Source organism: Schistocerca americana, unplaced genomic scaffold, assembly GCF_021461395.2.
Source record: "Schistocerca americana isolate TAMUIC-IGC-003095 unplaced genomic scaffold, iqSchAmer2.1 HiC_scaffold_247, whole genome shotgun sequence".
Classification (NCBI taxonomy): Eukaryota; Metazoa; Arthropoda; class Insecta; order Orthoptera; family Acrididae; genus Schistocerca; species Schistocerca americana.
Window position 1 is genome coordinate 194,060 of NW_025725958.1, and position 22,971 is coordinate 217,030.

General features: G+C 50.8%; 15 non-coding genes across 15 annotated transcripts; all 15 read left to right on the plus strand.

Moving 5' to 3' along the window:
* Positions 1–233: 233 nt before the first annotated feature.
* Positions 234–306, plus strand: Trnaa-agc. The gene has a single exon. It is a non-coding gene; the product is annotated as a tRNA-Ala (tRNA).
* A 4,578-nt stretch (positions 307–4,884) lies between these two features.
* Trnaa-ugc lies at positions 4,885–4,957 on the plus strand. The gene has a single exon. It is a non-coding gene; the product is annotated as a tRNA-Ala (tRNA).
* Positions 4,958–5,373: 416 nt separating this feature from the next.
* Trnaa-agc lies at positions 5,374–5,446 on the plus strand. Its single transcript has one exon. It is a non-coding gene; the product is annotated as a tRNA-Ala (tRNA).
* A 3,152-nt stretch (positions 5,447–8,598) lies between these two features.
* Positions 8,599–8,671, plus strand: Trnaa-ugc. Its single transcript has one exon. It is a non-coding gene; the product is annotated as a tRNA-Ala (tRNA).
* A 416-nt stretch (positions 8,672–9,087) lies between these two features.
* Trnaa-agc lies at positions 9,088–9,160 on the plus strand. The gene has a single exon. It is a non-coding gene; the product is annotated as a tRNA-Ala (tRNA).
* Positions 9,161–10,886: 1,726 nt separating this feature from the next.
* Trnaa-ugc lies at positions 10,887–10,959 on the plus strand. The gene has a single exon. It is a non-coding gene; the product is annotated as a tRNA-Ala (tRNA).
* Positions 10,960–11,375: 416 nt separating this feature from the next.
* Positions 11,376–11,448, plus strand: Trnaa-agc. Its single transcript has one exon. It is a non-coding gene; the product is annotated as a tRNA-Ala (tRNA).
* A 1,726-nt stretch (positions 11,449–13,174) lies between these two features.
* Trnaa-ugc lies at positions 13,175–13,247 on the plus strand. The gene has a single exon. It is a non-coding gene; the product is annotated as a tRNA-Ala (tRNA).
* A 416-nt stretch (positions 13,248–13,663) lies between these two features.
* Positions 13,664–13,736, plus strand: Trnaa-agc. The gene has a single exon. It is a non-coding gene; the product is annotated as a tRNA-Ala (tRNA).
* A 1,726-nt stretch (positions 13,737–15,462) lies between these two features.
* Trnaa-ugc lies at positions 15,463–15,535 on the plus strand. Its single transcript has one exon. It is a non-coding gene; the product is annotated as a tRNA-Ala (tRNA).
* Positions 15,536–15,951: 416 nt separating this feature from the next.
* Positions 15,952–16,024, plus strand: Trnaa-agc. Its single transcript has one exon. It is a non-coding gene; the product is annotated as a tRNA-Ala (tRNA).
* A 3,143-nt stretch (positions 16,025–19,167) lies between these two features.
* On the plus strand, positions 19,168–19,240 carry Trnaa-ugc. Its single transcript has one exon. It is a non-coding gene; the product is annotated as a tRNA-Ala (tRNA).
* A 416-nt stretch (positions 19,241–19,656) lies between these two features.
* On the plus strand, positions 19,657–19,729 carry Trnaa-agc. Its single transcript has one exon. It is a non-coding gene; the product is annotated as a tRNA-Ala (tRNA).
* A 2,421-nt stretch (positions 19,730–22,150) lies between these two features.
* Trnaa-ugc lies at positions 22,151–22,223 on the plus strand. Its single transcript has one exon. It is a non-coding gene; the product is annotated as a tRNA-Ala (tRNA).
* A 416-nt stretch (positions 22,224–22,639) lies between these two features.
* On the plus strand, positions 22,640–22,712 carry Trnaa-agc. The gene has a single exon. It is a non-coding gene; the product is annotated as a tRNA-Ala (tRNA).
* Positions 22,713–22,971: the final 259 nt, after the last annotated feature.

A 22,971-nucleotide genomic window follows, 5' to 3' on the forward strand; every position in this document is an offset into this window, starting at 1 on the left:
AATGAAGTCTAGAGAGTGGACAACACGTTCGTCTACCTCAGAGCGTTGGCCGAACGCTATTTTCGACGTCGTGCGTGCCACTTTGATTTTGGCCAACTACGATTCGATGCAGAATGCAGGAAACCTGAAAGACACCCTCACGGACACATTGAGAGTAGTGTTTGTCAGCGGAATAATGGGAGTGCAAGGGTCTGTGTCATTGATGTGGCTGTATGTAGCGCAGTTCGTCAGCAGGGGGCGTAGCTCAGATGGTAGAGCGCTCGCTTAGCATGCGAGAGGTACTGGGATCGATACCCAGCGCCTCCAGAATTTTTAACACACCAACATGCGCACACTGCCATGCAAGTGGAATAATTCACAGCCAGAAAATGTGTCAAGGCAGATACGAGCCAACGATTAGCAGCCACAATTGGCAAGCGTGCTGTAATGCGCACGAAGCACCCTCCTCCCACCACTACACTTAATTTAGAAACAGTACAAGTGTTCCCATAAGATTCTCAAACCTATGTCGCAAAGATCAGCCTTGCGCCGAATTCACAAAAATCCCACTGCACATTCCAATTCTTGACGTGCAGTCGGCTGCTACTGGTGTTGCTAGTTGTGACTGCTGATGACAGATGCCGTAGCAATCAATTCATGGAGTGAGTTGTATGTTTTGCGATACTCTGTCTCTGACAAGCAAGCAGAGGTGACATAGGCGCGAACACAGGAAGCTTGCAGCCCCTCGCTGCCTGCAGACACCGAACAGCCACACTAGGAGGGCGGCCTAAGTCGTCGGCGAAATGTGCTCATTCGCTTGTGTGCGACGTCAAGCTCTAAATAAGGCTGTCACTAGCGTGAGCGTTGCGTGAGCGTCGTGTAAAGTCGGAAAAATCGTCTGCGTGGGTGAGTGCCATGTTTGGGGAGCGTTTCGTAGTTTGCGCAGTGCAATGGAGACGCGGAAAGTTGTTGTGGCCCAGTCTTTTGAAGTTGGACGACAAGAGTGGTACACAGTAGTAAAGTGCGAGGCAGCGCCTCCAGAATTTTTAACACACCAACATGCGCACACTGCCATGCAAGTGGAATAATTCACAGCCAGAAAATGTGTCAAGGCAGATACGAGCCAACGATTAGCAGCCACAATTGGCAAGCGTGCTGTAATGCGCACGAAACACCCTCCTCCCACCACTACACTTAATTTAGAAACAGTACAAGTGTTCCCATAAGATTCTCAAACCTATGTCGCAAAGATCAGCCTTGCGCCGAATTCACAAAAATCCCACTGCACATTCCAATTCTTGACGTGCAGTCGGCTGCTACTGGTGTTGCTAGTTGTGACTGCTGATGACAGATGCCGTAGCAATCAATTCATGGAGTGAGTTGTATGTTTTGCGATACTCTGTCTCTGACAAGCAAGCAGAGGTGACATAGGCGCGAACACAGGAAGCTTGCAGCCCCTCGCTGCCTGCAGACACCGAACAGCCACACTAGGAGGGCGGCCTAAGTCGTCGGCGAAATGTGCTCATTCGCTTGTGTGCGACGTCAAGCTCTAAATAAGGCTGTCACTAGCGTGAGCGTTGCGTGAGCGTCGTGTAAAGTCGGAAAAGTCGTCTGCGTGGGTGAGTGCCATGTTTGGGGAGCGTTTCGTAGTTTGCGCAGTGCAATGGAGACGCGGAAAGTTGTTGTGGCCCAGTCTTTTGCAGTTGGACGACAAGAGTGGTACACAGTAGTAAAGTGCGAGGCAGCGCCTCCAGAATTTTTAACACACCAACATGCGCACACTGCCATGCAAGTGGAATAATTCACAGCCAGAAAATGTGTCAAGGCAGATACGAGCCAACGATTAGCAGCCACAATTGGCAAGCGTGCTGTAATGCGCACGAAGCACCCTCCTCCCACCACTACACTTAATTTAGAAACAGTACAAGTGTTCCCATAAGATTCTCAAACCTATGTCGCAAAGATCAGCCTTGCGCCGAATTCACAAAAATCCCACTGCACATTCCAATTCTTGACGTGCAGTCGGCTGCTACTGGTGTTGCTAGTTGTGACTGCTGATGACAGATGCCGTAGCAATCAATTCATGGAGTGAGTTGTATGTTTTGCGATACTCTGTCTCTGACAAGCAAGCAGAGGTGACATAGGCGCGAACACAGGAAGCTTGCAGCCCCTCGCTGCCTGCAGACACCGAACAGCCACACTAGGAGGGCGGCCTAAGTCGTCGGCGAAATGTGCTCATTCGCTTGTGTGCGACGTCAAGCTCTAAATAAGGCTGTCACTAGCGTGAGCGTTGCGTGAGCGTCGTGTAAAGTCGGAAAAGTCGTCTGCGTGGGTGAGTGCCATGTTTGGGGAGCGTTTCGTAGTTTGCGCAGTGCAATGGAGACGCGGAAAGTTGTTGTGGCCCAGTCTTTTGCAGTTGGACGACAAGAGTGGTACACAGTAGTAAAGTGCGAGGCAGCGCCTCCAGAATTTTTAACACACCAACATGCGCACACTGCCATGCAAGTGGAATAATTCACAGCCAGAAAATGTGTCAAGGCAGATACGAGCCAACGATTAGCAGCCACAATTGGCAAGCGTGCTGTAATGCGCACGAAGCACCCTCCTCCCACCACTACACTTAATTTAGAAACAGTACAAGTGTTCCCATAAGATTCTCAAACCTATGTCGCAAAGATCAGCCTTGCGCCGAATTCACAAAAATCCCACTGCACATTCCAATTCTTGACGTGCAGTCGGCTGCTACTGGTGTTGCTAGTTGTGACTGCTGATGACAGATGCCGTAGCAATCAATTCATGGAGTGAGTTGTATGTTTTGCGATACTCTGTCTCTGACAAGCAAGCAGAGGTGACATAGGCGCGAACACAGGAAGCTTGCAGCCCCTCGCTGCCTGCAGACACCGAACAGCCACACTAGGAGGGCGGCCTAAGTCGTCGGCGAAATGTGCTCATTCGCTTGTGTGCGACGTCAAGCTCTAAATAAGGCTGTCACTAGCGTGAGCGTTGCGTGAGCGTCGTGTAAAGTCGGAAAAGTCGTCTGCGTGGGTGAGTGCCATGTTTGGGGAGCGTTTCGTAGTTTGCGCAGTGCAATGGAGACGCGGAAAGTTGTTGTGGCCCAGTCTTTTGCAGTTGGACGACAAGAGTGGTACACAGTAGTAAAGTGCGAGGCAGCGCCTCCAGAATTTTTAACACACCAACATGCGCACACTGCCATGCAAGTGGAATAATTCACAGCCAGAAAATGTGTCAAGGCAGATACGAGCCAACGATTAGCAGCCACAATTGGCAAGCGTGCTGTAATGCGCACGAAGCACCCTCCTCCCACCACTACACTTAATTTAGAAACAGTACAAGTGTTCCCATAAGATTCTCAAACCTATGTCGCAAAGATCAGCCTTGCGCCGAATTCACAAAAATCCCACTGCACATTCCAATTCTTGACGTGCAGTCGGCTGCTACTGGTGTTGCTAGTTGTGACTGCTGATGACAGATGCCGTAGCAATCAATTCATGGAGTGAGTTGTATGTTTTGCGATACTCTGTCTCTGACAAGCAAGCAGAGGTGACATAGGCGCGAACACAGGAAGCTTGCAGCCCCTCGCTGCCTGCAGACACCGAACAGCCACACTAGGAGGGCGGCCTAAGTCGTCGGCGAAATGTGCTCATTCGCTTGTGTGCGACGTCAAGCTCTAAATAAGGCTGTCACTAGCGTGAGCGTTGCGTGAGCGTCGTGTAAAGTCGGAAAAGTCGTCTGCGTGGGTGAGTGCCATGTTTGGGGAGCGTTTCGTAGTTTGCGCAGTGCAATGGAGACGCGGAAAGTTGTTGTGGCCCAGTCTTTTGCAGTTGGACGACAAGAGTGGTACACAGTAGTAAAGTGCGAGGCAGCGCCTCCAGAATTTTTAACACACCAACATGCGCACACTGCCATGCAAGTGGAATAATTCACAGCCAGAAAATGTGTCAAGGCAGATACGAGCCAACGATTAGCAGCCACAATTGGCAAGCGTGCTGTAATGCGCACGAAGCACCCTCCTCCCACCACTACACTTAATTTAGAAACAGTACAAGTGTTCCCATAAGATTCTCAAACCTATGTCGCAAAGATCAGCCTTGCGCCGAATTCACAAAAATCCCACTGCACATTCCAATTCTTGACGTGCAGTCGGCTGCTACTGGTGTTGCTAGTTGTGACTGCTGATGACAGATGCCGTAGCAATCAATTCATGGAGTGAGTTGTATGTTTTGCGATACTCTGTCTCTGACAAGCAAGCAGAGGTGACATAGGCGCGAACACAGGAAGCTTGCAGCCCCTCGCTGCCTGCAGACACCGAACAGCCACACTAGGAGGGCGGCCTAAGTCGTCGGCGAAATGTGCTCATTCGCTTGTGTGCGACGTCAAGCTCTAAATAAGGCTGTCACTAGCGTGAGCGTTGCGTGAGCGTCGTGTAAAGTCGGAAAAGTCGTCTGCGTGGGTGAGTGCCATGTTTGGGGAGCGTTTCGTAGTTTGCGCAGTGCAATGGAGACGCGGAAAGTTGTTGTGGCCCAGTCTTTTGCAGTTGGACGACAAGAGTGGTACACAGTAGTAAAGTGCGAGGCAGTGAGTTGGCATGAACAGTCGAGTGCACAATGGGTCTTCAGATGTGCTTGTTACCTCAGGTGCTGTGTGATTGTCGACATGGAGTGAAAACGGAGCAACTTGTGACTGTCCCTTCAATTTAAGACGTTAAAAACGGACGGAATTTGCAGTCGTAATACCAGAGCATCGAAACTACTTGGAACTCTTGCGTATGTGAACGTGTCCGCGCCTTTGTACTCTGGTCCCTTCACCCCTGCAAACCAACCAACCATCGCGTCCGTGCACATGAGAGTAGCAAAGAACGGAGAACAGCGCAGCTTGCTTGTGCTTGGGGGCGTAGCTCAGTTGGTAGAGCGTTCGCTTTGCATGTGATAGGTCCCGGGTTCAAGCCCCGGCGCCTCCATGTTTTGTGGTCAGTGCGTGGTAAGTGTTGGTCGCGGCGAGCCTAAAGACACGCAAGATGTTGCAAAGCCAGCGTCACAGACTCGTATACCGACGTAAGGAGAGCAAGACGTAAATGTGAGGACCGGCTGTTGTCGAGGTGTCATCGAGTGCAAATCTGCCTTAGGTATAACGGCCTAACCTCAATGAAGTCTAGAGAGTGGACAACACGTTCGTCTACCTCAGAGCGTTGGCCGAACGCTATTTTCGACGTCGTGCGTGCCACTTTGATTTTGGCCAACTACGATTCGATGCAGAATGCAGGAAACCTGAAAGACACCCTCACGGACACATTGAGAGTAGTGTTTGTCAGCGGAATAATGGGAGTGCAAGGGTCTGTGTCATTGATGTGGCTGTATGTAGCGCAGTTCGTCAGCAGGGGGCGTAGCTCAGATGGTAGAGCGCTCGCTTAGCATGCGAGAGGTACTGGGATCGATACCCAGCGCCTCCAGAATTTTTAACACACCAACATGCGCACACTGCCATGCAAGTGGAATAATTCACAGCCAGAAAATGTGTCAAGGCAGATACGAGCCAACGATTAGCAGCCACAATTGGCAAGCGTGCTGTAATGCGCACGAAGCACCCTCCTCCCACCACTACACTTAATTTAGAAACAGTACAAGTGTTCCCATAAGATTCTCAAACCTATGTCGCAAAGATCAGCCTTGCGCCGAATTCACAAAAATCCCACTGCACATTCCAATTCTTGACGTGCAGTCGGCTGCTACTGGTGTTGCTAGTTGTGACTGCTGATGACAGATGCCGTAGCAATCAATTCATGGAGTGAGTTGTATGTTTTGCGATACTCTGTCTCTGACAAGCAAGCAGAGGTGACATAGGCGCGAACACAGGAAGCTTGCAGCCCCTCGCTGCCTGCAGACACCGAACAGCCACACTAGGAGGGCGGCCTAAGTCGTCGGCGAAATGTGCTCATTCGCTTGTGTGCGACGTCAAGCTCTAAATAAGGCTGTCACTAGCGTGAGCGTTGCGTGAGCGTCGTGTAAAGTCGGAAAAATCGTCTGCGTGGGTGAGTGCCATGTTTGGGGAGCGTTTCGTAGTTTGCGCAGTGCAATGGAGACGCGGAAAGTTGTTGTGGCCCAGTCTTTTGAAGTTGGACGACAAGAGTGGTACACAGTAGTAAAGTGCGAGGCAGCGCCTCCAGAATTTTTAACACACCAACATGCGCACACTGCCATGCAAGTGGAATAATTCACAGCCAGAAAATGTGTCAAGGCAGATACGAGCCAACGATTAGCAGCCACAATTGGCAAGCGTGCTGTAATGCGCACGAAACACCCTCCTCCCACCACTACACTTAATTTAGAAACAGTACAAGTGTTCCCATAAGATTCTCAAACCTATGTCGCAAAGATCAGCCTTGCGCCGAATTCACAAAAATCCCACTGCACATTCCAATTCTTGACGTGCAGTCGGCTGCTACTGGTGTTGCTAGTTGTGACTGCTGATGACAGATGCCGTAGCAATCAATTCATGGAGTGAGTTGTATGTTTTGCGATACTCTGTCTCTGACAAGCAAGCAGAGGTGACATAGGCGCGAACACAGGAAGCTTGCAGCCCCTCGCTGCCTGCAGACACCGAACAGCCACACTAGGAGGGCGGCCTAAGTCGTCGGCGAAATGTGCTCATTCGCTTGTGTGCGACGTCAAGCTCTAAATAAGGCTGTCACTAGCGTGAGCGTTGCGTGAGCGTCGTGTAAAGTCGGAAAAGTCGTCTGCGTGGGTGAGTGCCATGTTTGGGGAGCGTTTCGTAGTTTGCGCAGTGCAATGGAGACGCGGAAAGTTGTTGTGGCCCAGTCTTTTGCAGTTGGACGACAAGAGTGGTACACAGTAGTAAAGTGCGAGGCAGCGCCTCCAGAATTTTTAACACACCAACATGCGCACACTGCCATGCAAGTGGAATAATTCACAGCCAGAAAATGTGTCAAGGCAGATACGAGCCAACGATTAGCAGCCACAATTGGCAAGCGTGCTGTAATGCGCACGAAGCACCCTCCTCCCACCACTACACTTAATTTAGAAACAGTACAAGTGTTCCCATAAGATTCTCAAACCTATGTCGCAAAGATCAGCCTTGCGCCGAATTCACAAAAATCCCACTGCACATTCCAATTCTTGACGTGCAGTCGGCTGCTACTGGTGTTGCTAGTTGTGACTGCTGATGACAGATGCCGTAGCAATCAATTCATGGAGTGAGTTGTATGTTTTGCGATACTCTGTCTCTGACAAGCAAGCAGAGGTGACATAGGCGCGAACACAGGAAGCTTGCAGCCCCTCGCTGCCTGCAGACACCGAACAGCCACACTAGGAGGGCGGCCTAAGTCGTCGGCGAAATGTGCTCATTCGCTTGTGTGCGACGTCAAGCTCTAAATAAGGCTGTCACTAGCGTGAGCGTTGCGTGAGCGTCGTGTAAAGTCGGAAAAGTCGTCTGCGTGGGTGAGTGCCATGTTTGGGGAGCGTTTCGTAGTTTGCGCAGTGCAATGGAGACGCGGAAAGTTGTTGTGGCCCAGTCTTTTGCAGTTGGACGACAAGAGTGGTACACAGTAGTAAAGTGCGAGGCAGCGCCTCCAGAATTTTTAACACACCAACATGCGCACACTGCCATGCAAGTGGAATAATTCACAGCCAGAAAATGTGTCAAGGCAGATACGAGCCAACGATTAGCAGCCACAATTGGCAAGCGTGCTGTAATGCGCACGAAGCACCCTCCTCCCACCACTACACTTAATTTAGAAACAGTACAAGTGTTCCCATAAGATTCTCAAACCTATGTCGCAAAGATCAGCCTTGCGCCGAATTCACAAAAATCCCACTGCACATTCCAATTCTTGACGTGCAGTCGGCTGCTACTGGTGTTGCTAGTTGTGACTGCTGATGACAGATGCCGTAGCAATCAATTCATGGAGTGAGTTGTATGTTTTGCGATACTCTGTCTCTGACAAGCAAGCAGAGGTGACATAGGCGCGAACACAGGAAGCTTGCAGCCCCTCGCTGCCTGCAGACACCGAACAGCCACACTAGGAGGGCGGCCTAAGTCGTCGGCGAAATGTGCTCATTCGCTTGTGTGCGACGTCAAGCTCTAAATAAGGCTGTCACTAGCGTGAGCGTTGCGTGAGCGTCGTGTAAAGTCGGAAAAGTCGTCTGCGTGGGTGAGTGCCATGTTTGGGGAGCGTTTCGTAGTTTGCGCAGTGCAATGGAGACGCGGAAAGTTGTTGTGGCCCAGTCTTTTGCAGTTGGACGACAAGAGTGGTACACAGTAGTAAAGTGCGAGGCAGTGAGTTGGCATGAACAGTCGAGTGCACAATGGGTCTTCAGATGTGCTTGTTACCTCAGGTGCTGTGTGATTGTCGACATGGAGTGAAAACGGAGCAACTTGTGACTGTCCCTTCAATTTAAGACGTTAAAAACGGACGGAATTTGCAGTCGTAATACCAGAGCATCGAAACTACTTGGAACTCTTGCGTATGTGAACGTGTCCGCGCCTTTGTACTCTGGTCCCTTCACCCCTGCAAACCAACCAACCATCGCGTCCGTGCACATGAGAGTAGCAAAGAACGGAGAACAGCGCAGCTTGCTTGTGCTTGGGGGCGTAGCTCAGTTGGTAGAGCGTTCGCTTTGCATGTGATAGGTCCCGGGTTCAAGCCCCGGCGCCTCCATGTTTTGTGGTCAGTGCGTGGTAAGTGTTGGTCGCGGCGAGCCTAAAGACACGCAAGATGTTGCAAAGCCAGCGTCACAGACTCGTATACCGACGTAAGGAGAGCAAGACGTAAATGTGAGGACCGGCTGTTGTCGAGGTGTCATCGAGTGCAAATCTGCCTTAGGTATAACGGCCTAACCTCAATGAAGTCTAGAGAGTGGACAACACGTTCGTCTACCTCAGAGCGTTGGCCGAACGCTATTTTCGACGTCGTGCGTGCCACTTTGATTTTGGCCAACTACGATTCGATGCAGAATGCAGGAAACCTGAAAGACACCCTCACGGACACATTGAGAGTAGTGTTTGTCAGCGGAATAATGGGAGTGCAAGGGTCTGTGTCATTGATGTGGCTGTATGTAGCGCAGTTCGTCAGCAGGGGGCGTAGCTCAGATGGTAGAGCGCTCGCTTAGCATGCGAGAGGTACTGGGATCGATACCCAGCGCCTCCAGAATTTTTAACACACCAACATGCGCACACTGCCATGCAAGTGGAATAATTCACAGCCAGAAAATGTGTCAAGGCAGATACGAGCCAACGATTAGCAGCCACAATTGGCAAGCGTGCTGTAATGCGCACGAAGCACCCTCCTCCCACCACTACACTTAATTTAGAAACAGTACAAGTGTTCCCATAAGATTCTCAAACCTATGTCGCAAAGATCAGCCTTGCGCCGAATTCACAAAAATCCCACTGCACATTCCAATTCTTGACGTGCAGTCGGCTGCTACTGGTGTTGCTAGTTGTGACTGCTGATGACAGATGCCGTAGCAATCAATTCATGGAGTGAGTTGTATGTTTTGCGATACTCTGTCTCTGACAAGCAAGCAGAGGTGACATAGGCGCGAACACAGGAAGCTTGCAGCCCCTCGCTGCCTGCAGACACCGAACAGCCACACTAGGAGGGCGGCCTAAGTCGTCGGCGAAATGTGCTCATTCGCTTGTGTGCGACGTCAAGCTCTAAATAAGGCTGTCACTAGCGTGAGCGTTGCGTGAGCGTCGTGTAAAGTCGGAAAAATCGTCTGCGTGGGTGAGTGCCATGTTTGGGGAGCGTTTCGTAGTTTGCGCAGTGCAATGGAGACGCGGAAAGTTGTTGTGGCCCAGTCTTTTGCAGTTGGACGACAAGAGTGGTACACAGTAGTAAAGTGCGAGGCAGCGCCTCCAGAATTTTTAACACACCAACATGCGCACACTGCCATGCAAGTGGAATAATTCACAGCCAGAAAATGTGTCAAGGCAGATACGAGCCAACGATTAGCAGCCACAATTGGCAAGCGTGCTGTAATGCGCACGAAGCACCCTCCTCCCACCACTACACTTAATTTAGAAACAGTACAAGTGTTCCCATAAGATTCTCAAACCTATGTCGCAAAGATCAGCCTTGCGCCGAATTCACAAAAATCCCACTGCACATTCCAATTCTTGACGTGCAGTCGGCTGCTACTGGTGTTGCTAGTTGTGACTGCTGATGACAGATGCCGTAGCAATCAATTCATGGAGTGAGTTGTATGTTTTGCGATACTCTGTCTCTGACAAGCAAGCAGAGGTGACATAGGCGCGAACACAGGAAGCTTGCAGCCCCTCGCTGCCTGCAGACACCGAACAGCCACACTAGGAGGGCGGCCTAAGTCGTCGGCGAAATGTGCTCATTCGCTTGTGTGCGACGTCAAGCTCTAAATAAGGCTGTCACTAGCGTGAGCGTTGCGTGAGCGTCGTGTAAAGTCGGAAAAGTCGTCTGCGTGGGTGAGTGCCATGTTTGGGGAGCGTTTCGTAGTTTGCGCAGTGCAATGGAGACGCGGAAAGTTGTTGTGGCCCAGTCTTTTGCAGTTGGACGACAAGAGTGGTACACAGTAGTAAAGTGCGAGGCAGTGAGTTGGCATGAACAGTCGAGTGCACAATGGGTCTTCAGATGTGCTTGTTACCTCAGGTGCTGTGTGATTGTCGACATGGAGTGAAAACGGAGCAACTTGTGACTGTCCCTTCAATTTAAGACGTTAAAAACGGACGGAATTTGCAGTCGTAATACCAGAGCATCGAAACTACTTGGAACTCTTGCGTATGTGAACGTGTCCGCGCCTTTGTACTCTGGTCCCTTCACCCCTGCAAACCAACCAACCATCGCGTCCGTGCACATGAGAGTAGCAAAGAACGGAGAACAGCGCAGCTTGGTTGTGCTTGGGGGCGTAGCTCAGTTGGTAGAGCGTTCGCTTTGCATGTGAAAGGTCCCGGGTTCAAGCCCCGGCGCCTCCATGTTTTGTGGTCAGTGCGTGGTAAGTGTTGGTCGCGGCGAGCCTAAAGGCACGCAAGATGTTGCAAAGCCAGCGTCACAGACTCGTATACTGACGTAAGGAGAGCAAGACGTAAATGTGAGGACCGGCTGTTGTCGAGGTGTCATCGAGTGCAAATCTGCCTTAGGTATAACGGCCTAACCTCAATGAAGTCTAGAGAGTGGACAACACGTTCGTCTACCTCAGAGCGTTGGCCGAACGCTATTTTCGACGTCGTGCGTGCCACTTTGATTTTGGCCAACTACGATTCGATACAGAATGCAGGAAACCTGAAAGACACCCTCACGGACACATTGAGAGTAGTGTTTGTCAGCGGAATAATGGGAGTGCAAGGGTCTGTGTCATTGATATGGCTGTATGTAGCGCAGTTCGTCAGCAGGGGGCGTAGCTCAGATGGTAGAGCGCTCGCTTAGCATGCGAGAGGTACTGGGATCGATACCCAGCGCCTCCAGAATTTTTAACACACCAACATGCGCACACTGCCATGCAAGTGGAATATATCACAGCCAGAAAATGTGTCAAGGCAGATACGAGCCAACGATTAGCAGCCACAATTGGCAAGCGTGCTGTAATGCGCACGGAGCACCCTCATCCCACCACTACACTTAATTTAGAAACAGTACAAGTATTCCCATAAGATTCTCAAACCTATGTCGCAAAGATCAGCCTTGCGCCGAATTCACAAAAATCCCACTGCACATTCCAATTCTTGACGTGCAGTCGGCTGCTACTGGTGTTGCTAGTTGTGACTGCTGATGACAGATGCCGTAGCAATCAATTCATGGAGTGAGTTGTATGTTTTGCGATACTCTGTCTCTGACAAGCAAGCAGAGGTGACATAGGCGCGAACACAGGAAGCTTGCAGCCCCTCGCTGCCTGCAGACACCGAACAGCCACACTAGGAGGGCGGCCTAAGTCGTCGGCGAAATGTGCTCATTCGCTTGTGTGCGACGTCAAGCTCTAAATAAGGCTGTCACTAGCGTGAGCGTTGCGTGAGCGTCGTGTAAAGTCGGAAAAGTCGTCTGCGTGGGTGAGTGCCATGTTTGGGGAGCGTTTCGTAGTTTGCGCAGTGCAATGGAGACGCGGAAAGTTGTTGTGGCCCAGTCTTTTGCAGTTGGACGACAAGAGTGGTACACAGTAGTAAAGTGCGAGGCAGCGCCTCCAGAATTTTTAACACACCAACATGCGCACACTGCCATGCAAGTGGAATAATTCACAGCCAGAAAATGTGTCAAGGCAGATACGAGCCAACGATTAGCAGCCACAATTGGCAAGCGTGCTGTAATGCGCACGAAGCACCCTCCTCCCACCACTACACTTAATTTAGAAACAGTACAAGTGTTCCCATAAGATTCTCAAACCTATGTCGCAAAGATCAGCCTTGCGCCGAATTCACAAAAATCCCACTGCACATTCCAATTCTTGACGTGCAGTCGGCTGCTACTGGTGTTGCTAGTTGTGACTGCTGATGACAGATGCCGTAGCAATCAATTCATGGAGTGAGTTGTATGTTTTGCGATACTCTGTCTCTGACAAGCAAGCAGAGGTGACATAGGCGCGAACACAGGAAGCTTGCAGCCCCTCGCTGCCTGCAGACACCGAACAGCCACACTAGGAGGGCGGCCTAAGTCGTCGGCGAAATGTGCTCATTCGCTTGTGTGCGACGTCAAGCTCTAAATAAGGCTGTCACTAGCGTGAGCGTTGCGTGAGCGTCGTGTAAAGTCGGAAAAGTCGTCTGCGTGGGTGAGTGCCATGTTTGGGGAGCGTTTCGTAGTTTGCGCAGTGCAATGGAGACGCGGAAAGTTGTTGTGGCCCAGTCTTTTGCAGTTGGACGACAAGAGTGGTACACAGTAGTAAAGTGCGAGGCAGTGAGTTGGCATGAACAGTCGAGTGCACAATGGGTCTTCAGATGTGCTTGTTACCTCAGGTGCTGTGTGATTGTCGACATGGAGTGAAAACGGAGCAACTTGTGACTGTCCCTTCAATTTAAGACGTTAAAAACGGACGGAATTTGCAGTCGTAATACCAGAGCATCGAAACTACTTGGAACTCTTGCGTATGTGAACGTGTCCGCGCCTTTGTACTCTGGTCCCTTCACCCCTGCAAACCAACCAACCATCGCGTCCGTGCACATGAGAGTAGCAAAGAACGGAGAACAGCGCAGCTTGCTTGTGCTTGGGGGCGTAGCTCAGTTGGTAGAGCGTTCGCTTTGCATGTGATAGGTCCCGGGTTCAAGCCCCGGCGCCTCCATGTTTTGTGGTCAGTGCGTGGTAAGTGTTGGTCGCGGCGAGCCTAAAGACACGCAAGATGTTGCAAAGCCAGCGTCACAGACTCGTATACCGACGTAAGGAGAGCAAGACGTAAATGTGAGGACCGGCTGTTGTCGAGGTGTCATCGAGTGCAAATCTGCCTTAGGTATAACGGCCTAACCTCAATGAAGTCTAGAGAGTGGACAACACGTTCGTCTACCTCAGAGCGTTGGCCGAACGCTATTTTCGACGTCGTGCGTGCCACTTTGATTTTGGCCAACTACGATTCGATGCAGAATGCAGGAAACCTGAAAGACACCCTCACGGACACATTGAGAGTAGTGTTTGTCAGCGGAATAATGGGAGTGCAAGGGTCTGTGTCATTGATGTGGCTGTATGTAGCGCAGTTCGTCAGCAGGGGGCGTAGCTCAGATGGTAGAGCGCTCGCTTAGCATGCGAGAGGTACTGGGATCGATACCCAGCGCCTCCAGAATTTTTAACACACCAACATGCGCACACTGCCATGCAAGTGGAATAATTCACAGCCAGAAAATGTGTCAAGGCAGATACGAGCCAACGATTAGCAGCCACAATTGGCAAGCGTGCTGTAATGCGCACGAAGCACCCTCCTCCCACCACTACACTTAATTTAGAAACAGTACAAGTGTTCCCATAAGATTCTCAAACCTATGTCGCAAAGATCAGCCTTGCGCCGAATTCACAAAAATCCCACTGCACATTCCAATTCTTGACGTGCAGTCGGCTGCTACTGGTGTTGCTAGTTGTGACTGCTGATGACAGATGCCGTAGCAATCAATTCATGGAGTGAGTTGTATGTTTTGCGATACTCTGTCTCTGACAAGCAAGCAGAGGTGACATAGGCGCGAACACAGGAAGCTTGCAGCCCCTCGCTGCCTGCAGACACCGAACAGCCACACTAGGAGGGCGGCCTAAGTCGTCGGCGAAATGTGCTCATTCGCTTGTGTGCGACGTCAAGCTCTAAATAAGGCTGTCACTAGCGTGAGCGTTGCGTGAGCGTCGTGTAAAGTCGGAAAAATCGTCTGCGTGGGTGAGTGCCATGTTTGGGGAGCGTTTCGTAGTTTGCGCAGTGCAATGGAGACGCGGAAAGTTGTTGTGGCCCAGTCTTTTGCAGTTGGACGACAAGAGTGGTACACAGTAGTAAAGTGCGAGGCAGCGCCTCCAGAATTTTTAACACACCAACATGCGCACACTGCCATGCAAGTGGAATAATTCACAGCCAGAAAATGTGTCAAGGCAGATACGAGCCAACGATTAGCAGCCACAATTGGCAAGCGTGCTGTAATGCGCACGAAGCACCCTCCTCCCACCACTACACTTAATTTAGAAACAGTACAAGTGTTCCCATAAGATTCTCAAACCTATGTCGCAAAGATCAGCCTTGCGCCGAATTCACAAAAATCCCACTGCACATTCCAATTCTTGACGTGCAGTCGGCTGCTACTGGTGTTGCTAGTTGTGACTGCTGATGACAGATGCCGTAGCAATCAATTCATGGAGTGAGTTGTATGTTTTGCGATACTCTGTCTCTGACAAGCAAGCAGAGGTGACATAGGCGCGAACACAGGAAGCTTGCAGCCCCTCGCTGCCTGCAGACACCGAACAGCCACACTAGGAGGGCGGCCTAAGTCGTCGGCGAAATGTGCTCATTCGCTTGTGTGCGACGTCAAGCTCTAAATAAGGCTGTCACTAGCGTGAGCGTTGCGTGAGCGTCGTGTAAAGTCGGAAAAGTCGTCTGCGTGGGTGAGTGCCATGTTTGGGGAGCGTTTCGTAGTTTGCGCAGTGCAATGGAGACGCGGAAAGTTGTTGTGGCCCAGTCTTTTGCAGTTGGACGACAAGAGTGGTACACAGTAGTAAAGTGCGAGGCAGTGAGTTGGCATGAACAGTCGAGTGCACAATGGGTCTTCAGATGTGCTTGTTACCTCAGGTGCTGTGTGATTGTCGACATGGAGTGAAAACGGAGCAACTTGTGACTGTCCCTTCAATTTAAGACGTTAAAAACGGACGGAATTTGCAGTCGTAATACCAGAGCATCGAAACTACTTGGAACTCTTGCGTATGTGAACGTGTCCGCGCCTTTGTACTCTGGTCCCTTCACCCCTGCAAACCAACCAACCATCGCGTCCGTGCACATGAGAGTAGCAAAGAACGGAGAACAGCGCAGCTTGGTTGTGCTTGGGGGCGTAGCTCAGTTGGTAGAGCGTTCGCTTTGCATGTGAAAGGTCCCGGGTTCAAGCCCCGGCGCCTCCATGTTTTGTGGTCAGTGCGTGGTAAGTGTTGGTCGCGGCGAGCCTAAAGGCACGCAAGATGTTGCAAAGCCAGCGTCACAGACTCGTATACTGACGTAAGGAGAGCAAGACGTAAATGTGAGGACCGGCTGTTGTCGAGGTGTCATCGAGTGCAAATCTGCCTTAGGTATAACGGCCTAACCTCAATGAAGTCTAGAGAGTGGACAACACGTTCGTCTACCTCAGAGCGTTGGCCGAACGCTATTTTCGACGTCGTGCGTGCCACTTTGATTTTGGCCAACTACGATTCGATACAGAATGCAGGAAACCTGAAAGACACCCTCACGGACACATTGAGAGTAGTGTTTGTCAGCGGAATAATGGGAGTGCAAGGGTCTGTGTCATTGATATGGCTGTATGTAGCGCAGTTCGTCAGCAGGGGGCGTAGCTCAGATGGTAGAGCGCTCGCTTAGCATGCGAGAGGTACTGGGATCGATACCCAGCGCCTCCAGAATTTTTAACACACCAACATGCGCACACTGCCATGCAAGTGGAATATATCACAGCCAGAAAATGTGTCAAGGCAGATACGAGCCAACGATTAGCAGCCACAATTGGCAAGCGTGCTGTAATGCGCACGGAGCACCCTCATCCCACCACTACACTTAATTTAGAAACAGTACAAGTGTTCCCATAAGATTCTCAAACCTATGTCGCAAAGATCAGCCTTGCGCCGAATTCACAAAAATCCCACTGCACATTCCAATTCTTGACGTGCAGTCGGCTGCTACTGGTGTTGCTAGTTGTGACTGCTGATGACAGATGCCGTAGCAATCAATTCATGGAGTGAGTTGTATGTTTTGCGATACTCTGTCTCTGACAAGCAAGCAGAGGTGACATAGGCGCGAACACAGGAAGCTTGCAGCCCCTCGCTGCCTGCAGACACCGAACAGCCACACTAGGAGGGCGGCCTAAGTCGTCGGCGAAATGTGCTCATTCGCTTGTGTGCGACGTCAAGCTCTAAATAAGGCTGTCACTAGCGTGAGCGTTGCGTGAGCGTCGTGTAAAGTCGGAAAAGTCGTCTGCGTGGGTGAGTGCCATGTTTGGGGAGCGTTTCGTAGTTTGCGCAGTGCAATGGAGACGCGGAAAGTTGTTGTGGCCCAGTCTTTTGCAGTTGGACGACAAGAGTGGTACACAGTAGTAAAGTGCGAGGCAGCGCCTCCAGAATTTTTAACACACCAACATGCGCACACTGCCATGCAAGTGGAATAATTCACAGCCAGAAAATGTGTCAAGGCAGATACGAGCCAACGATTAGCAGCCACAATTGGCAAGCGTGCTGTAATGCGCACGAAGCACCCTCCTCCCACCACTACACTTAATTTAGAAACAGTACAAGTGTTCCCATAAGATTCTCAAACCTATGTCGCAAAGATCAGCCTTGCGCCGAATTCACAAAAATCCCACTGCACATTCCAATTCTTGACGTGCAGTCGGCTGCTACTGGTGTTGCTAGTTGTGACTGCTGATGACAGATGCCGTAGCAATCAATTCATGGAGTGAGTTGTATGTTTTGCGATACTCTGTCTCTGACAAGCAAGCAGAGGTGACATAGGCGCGAACACAGGAAGCTTGCAGCCCCTCGCTGCCTGCAGACACCGAACAGCCACACTAGGAGGGCGGCCTAAGTCGTCGGCGAAATGTGCTCATTCGCTTGTGTGCGACGTCAAGCTCTAAATAAGGCTGTCACTAGCGTGAGCGTTGCGTGAGCGTCGTGTAAAGTCGGAAAAGTCGTCTGCGTGGGTGAGTGCCATGTTTGGGGAGCGTTTCGTAGTTTGCGCAGTGCAATGGAGACGCGGAAAGTTGTTGTGGCCCAGTCTTTTGCAGTTGGACGACAAGAGTGGTACACAGTAGTAAAGTGCGAGGCAGCGCCTCCAGAATTTTTAACACACCAACATGCGCACACTGCCATGCAAGTGGAATAATTCACAGCCAGAAAATGTGTCAAGGCAGATACGAGCCAACGATTAGCAGCCACAATTGGCAAGCGTGCTGTAATGCGCACGAAGCACCCTCCTCCCACCACTACACTTAATTTAGAAACAGTACAAGTGTTCCCATAAGATTCTCAAACCTATGTCGCAAAGATCAGCCTTGCGCCGAATTCACAAAAATCCCACTGCACATTCCAATTCTTGACGTGCAGTCGGCTGCTACTGGTGTTGCTAGTTGTGACTGCTGATGACAGATGCCGTAGCAATCAATTCATGGAGTGAGTTGTATGTTTTGCGATACTCTGTCTCTGACAAGCAAGCAGAGGTGACATAGGCGCGAACACAGGAAGCTTGCAGCCCCTCGCTGCCTGCAGACACCGAACAGCCACACTAGGAGGGCGGCCTAAGTCGTCGGCGAAATGTGCTCATTCGCTTGTGTGCGACGTCAAGCTCTAAATAAGGCTGTCACTAGCGTGAGCGTTGCGTGAGCGTCGTGTAAAGTCGTCTGCGTGGGTGAGTGCCATGTTTGGGGAGCGTTTCGTAGTTTGCGCAGTGCAATGGAGACGCGGAAAGTTGTTGTGGCCCAGTCTTTTGCAGTTGGACGACAAGAGTGGTACACAGTAGTAAAGTGCGAGGCAGCGCCTCCAGAATTTTTAACACACCAACATGCGCACACTGCCATGCAAGTGGAATAATTCACAGCCAGAAAATGTGTCAAGGCAGATACGAGCCAACGATTAGCAGCCACAATTGGCAAGCGTGCTGTAATGCGCACGAAGCACCCTCCTCCCACCACTACACTTAATTTAGAAACAGTACAAGTGTTCCCATAAGATTCTCAAACCTATGTCGCAAAGATCAGCCTTGCGCCGAATTCACAAAAATCCCACTGCACATTCCAATTCTTGACGTGCAGTCGGCTGCTACTGGTGTTGCTAGTTGTGACTGCTGATGACAGATGCCGTAGCAATCAATTCATGGAGTGAGTTGTATGTTTTGCGATACTCTGTCTCTGACAAGCAAGCAGAGGTGACATAGGCGCGAACACAGGAAGCTTGCAGCCCCTCGCTGCCTGCAGACACCGAACAGCCACACTAGGAGGGCGGCCTAAGTCGTCGGCGAAATGTGCTCATTCGCTTGTGTGCGACGTCAAGCTCTAAATAAGGCTGTCACTAGCGTGAGCGTTGCGTGAGCGTCGTGTAAAGTCGGAAAAGTCGTCTGCGTGGGTGAGTGCCATGTTTGGGGAGCGTTTCGTAGTTTGCGCAGTGCAATGGAGACGCGGAAAGTTGTTGTGGCCCAGTCTTTTGCAGTTGGACGACAAGAGTGGTACACAGTAGTAAAGTGCGAGGCAGTGAGTTGGCATGAACAGTCGAGTGCACAATGGGTCTTCAGATGTGCTTGTTACCTCAGGTGCTGTGTGATTGTCGACATGGAGTGAAAACGGAGCAACTTGTGACTGTCCCTTCAATTTAAGACGTTAAAAACGGACGGAATTTGCAGTCGTAATACCAGAGCATCGAAACTACTTGGCACTCTTGCGTATGTGAACGTGTCCGCGCCTTTGTACTCTGGTCCCTTCACCCCTGCAAACCAACCAACCATCGCGTCCGTGCACATGAGAGTAGCAAAGAACGGAGAACAGCGCAGCTTGCTTGTGCTTGGGGGCGTAGCTCAGTTGGTAGAGCGTTCGCTTTGCATGTGATAGGTCCCGGGTTCAAGCCCCGGCGCCTCCATGTTTTGTGGTCAGTGCGTGGTAAGTGTTGGTCGCGGCGAGCCTAAAGACACGCAAGATGTTGCAAAGCCAGCGTCACAGACTCGTATACCGACGTAAGGAGAGCAAGACGTAAATGTGAGGACCGGCTGTTGTCGAGGTGTCATCGAGTGCAAATCTGCCTTAGGTATAACGGCCTAACCTCAATGAAGTCTAGAGAGTGGACAACACGTTCGTCTACCTCAGAGCGTTGGCCGAACGCTATTTTCGACGTCGTGCGTGCCACTTTGATTTTGGCCAACTACGATTCGATACAGAATGCAGGAAACCTGAAAGACACCCTCACGGACACATTGAGAGTAGTGTTTGTCAGCGGAATAATGGGAGTGCAAGGGTCTGTGTCATTGATGTGGCTGTATGTAGCGCAGTTCGTCAGCAGGGGGCGTAGCTCAGATGGTAGAGCGCTCGCTTAGCATGCGAGAGGTACTGGGATCGATACCCAGCGCCTCCAGAATTTTTAACACACCAACATGCGCACACTGCCATGCAAGTGGAATAATTCACAGCCAGAAAATGTGTCAAGGCAGATACGAGCCAACGATTAGCAGCCACAATTGGCAAGCGTGCTGTAATGCGCACGAAGCACCCTCCTCCCACCACTACACTTAATTTAGAAACAGTACAAGTGTTCCCATAAGATTCTCAAACCTATGTCGCAAAGATCAGCCTTGCGCCGAATTCACAAAAATCCCACTGCACATTCCAATTCTTGACGTGCAGTCGGCTGCTACTGGTGTTGCTAGTTGTGACTGCTGATGACAGATGCCGTAGCAATCAATTCATGGAGTGAGTTGTATGTTTTGCGATACTCTGTCTCTGACAAGCAAGCAGAGGTGACATAGGCGCGAACACAGGAAGCTTGCAGCCCCTCGCTGCCTGCAGACACCGAACAGCCACACTAGGAGGGCGGCCTAAGTCGTCGGCGAAATGTGCTCATTCGCTTGTGTGCGACGTCAAGCTCTAAATAAGGCTGTCACTAGCGTGAGCGTTGCGTGAGCGTCGTGTAAAGTCGTCTGCGTGGGTGAGTGCCATGTTTGGGGAGCGTTTCGTAGTTTGCGCAGTGCAATGGAGACGCGGAAAGTTGTTGTGGCCCAGTCTTTTGCAGTTGGACGACAAGAGTGGTACACAGTAGTAAAGTGCGAGGCAGCGCCTCCAGAATTTTTAACACACCAACATGCGCACACTGCCATGCAAGTGGAATAATTCACAGCCAGAAAATGTGTCAAGGCAGATACGAGCCAACGATTAGCAGCCACAATTGGCAAGCGTGCTGTAATGCGCACGAAGCACCCTCCTCCCACCACTACACTTAATTTAGAAACAGTACAAGTGTTCCCATAAGATTCTCAAACCTATGTCGCAAAGATCAGCCTTGCGCCGAATTCACAAAAATCCCACTGCAGATTCCAATTCTTGACGTGCAGTCGGCTGCTACTGGTGTTGCTAGTTGTGACTGCTGATGACAGATGCCGTAGCAATCAATTCATGGAGTGAGTTGTATGTTTTGCGATACTCTGTCTCTGACAAGCAAGCAGAGGTGACATAGGCGCGAACACAGGAAGCTTGCAGCCCCTCGCTGCCTGCAGACACCGAACAGCCACACTAGGAGGGCGGCCTAAGTCGTCGGCGAAATGTGCTCATTCGCTTGTGTGCGACGTCAAGCTCTAAATAAGGCTGTCACTAGCGTGAGCGTTGCGTGAGCGTCGTGTAAAGTCGTCTGCGTGGGTGAGTGCCATGTTTGGGGAGCGTTTCGTAGTTTGCGCAGTGCAATGGAGACGCGGAAAGTTGTTGTGGCCCAGTCTTTTGCAGTTGGACGACAAGAGTGGTACACAGTAGTAAAGTGCGAGGCAGCGCCTCCAGAATTTTTAACACACCAACATGCGCACACTGCCATGCAAGTGGAATAATTCACAGCCAGAAAATGTGTCAAGGCAGATACGAGCCAACGATTAGCAGCCACAATTGGCAAGCGTGCTGTAATGCGCACGAAGCACCCTCCTCCCACCACTACACTTAATTTAGAAACAGTACAAGTGTTCCCATAAGATTCTCAAACCTATGTCGCAAAGATCAGCCTTGCGCCGAATTCACAAAAATCCCACTGCACATTCCAATTCTTGACGTGCAGTCGGCTGCTACTGGTGTTGCTAGTTGTGACTGCTGATGACAGATGCCGTAGCAATCAATTCATGGAGTGAGTTGTATGTTTTGCGATACTCTGTCTCTGACAAGCAAGCAGAGGTGACATAGGCGCGAACACAGGAAGCTTGCAGCCCCTCGCTGCCTGCAGACACCGAACAGCCACACTAGGAGGGCGGCCTAAGTCGTCGGCGAAATGTGCTCATTCGCTTGTGTGCGACGTCAAGCTCTAAATAAGGCTGTCACTAGCGTGAGCGTTGCGTGAGCGTCGTGTAAAGTCGGAAAAGTCGTCTGCGTGGGTGAGTGCCATGTTTGGGGAGCGTTTCGTAGTTTGCGCAGTGCAATGGAGACGCGGAAAGTTGTTGTGGCCCAGTCTTTTGCAGTTGGACGACAAGAGTGGTACACAGTAGTAAAGTGCGAGGCAGTGAGTTGGCATGAACAGTCGAGTGCACAATGGGTCTTCAGATGTGCTTGTTACCTCAGGTGCTGTGTGATTGTCGACATGGAGTGAAAACGGAGCAACTTGTGACTGTCCCTTCAATTTAAGACGTTAAAAACGGACGGAATTTGCAGTCGTAATACCAGAGCATCGAAACTACTTGGAACTCTTGCGTATGTGAACGTGTCCGCGCCTTTGTACTCTGGTCCCTTCACCCCTGCAAACCAACCAACCATCGCGTCCGTGCACATAAGAGTAGCAAAGAACGGAGAACAGCGCAGCTTGCTTGTGCTTGGGGGCGTAGCTCAGTTGGTAGAGCGTTCGCTTTGCATGTGATAGGTCCCGGGTTCAAGCCCCGGCGCCTCCATGTTTTGTGGTCAGTGCGTGGTAAGTGTTGGTCGCGGCGAGCCTAAAGACACGCAAGATGTTGCAAAGCCAGCGTCACAGACTCGTATACCGACGTAAGGAGAGCAAGACGTAAATGTGAGGACCGGCTGTTGTCGAGGTGTCATCGAGTGCAAATCTGCCTTAGGTATAACGGCCTAACCTCAATGAAGTCTAGAGAGTGGACAACACGTTCGTCTACCTCAGAGCGTTGGCCGAACGCTATTTTCGACGTCGTGCGTGCCACTTTGATTTTGGCCAACTACGATTCGATACAGAATGCAGGAAACCTGAAAGACACCCTCACGGACACATTGAGAGTAGTGTTTGTCAGCGGAATAATGGGAGTGCAAGGGTCTGTGTCATTGATGTGGCTGTATGTAGCGCAGTTCGTCAGCAGGGGGCGTAGCTCAGATGGTAGAGCGCTCGCTTAGCATGCGAGAGGTACTGGGATCGATACCCAGCGCCTCCAGAATTTTTAACACACCAACATGCGCACACTGCCATGCAAGTGGAATAATTCACAGCCAGAAAATGTGTCAAGGCAGATACGAGCCAACGATTAGCAGCCACAATTGGCAAGCGTGCTGTAATGCGCACGAAGCACCCTCCTCCCACCACTACACTTAATTTAGAAACAGTACAAGTGTTCCCATAAGATTCTCAAACCTATGTCGCAAAGATCAGCCTTGCGCCGAATTCACAAAAATCCCACTGCACATTCCAATTCT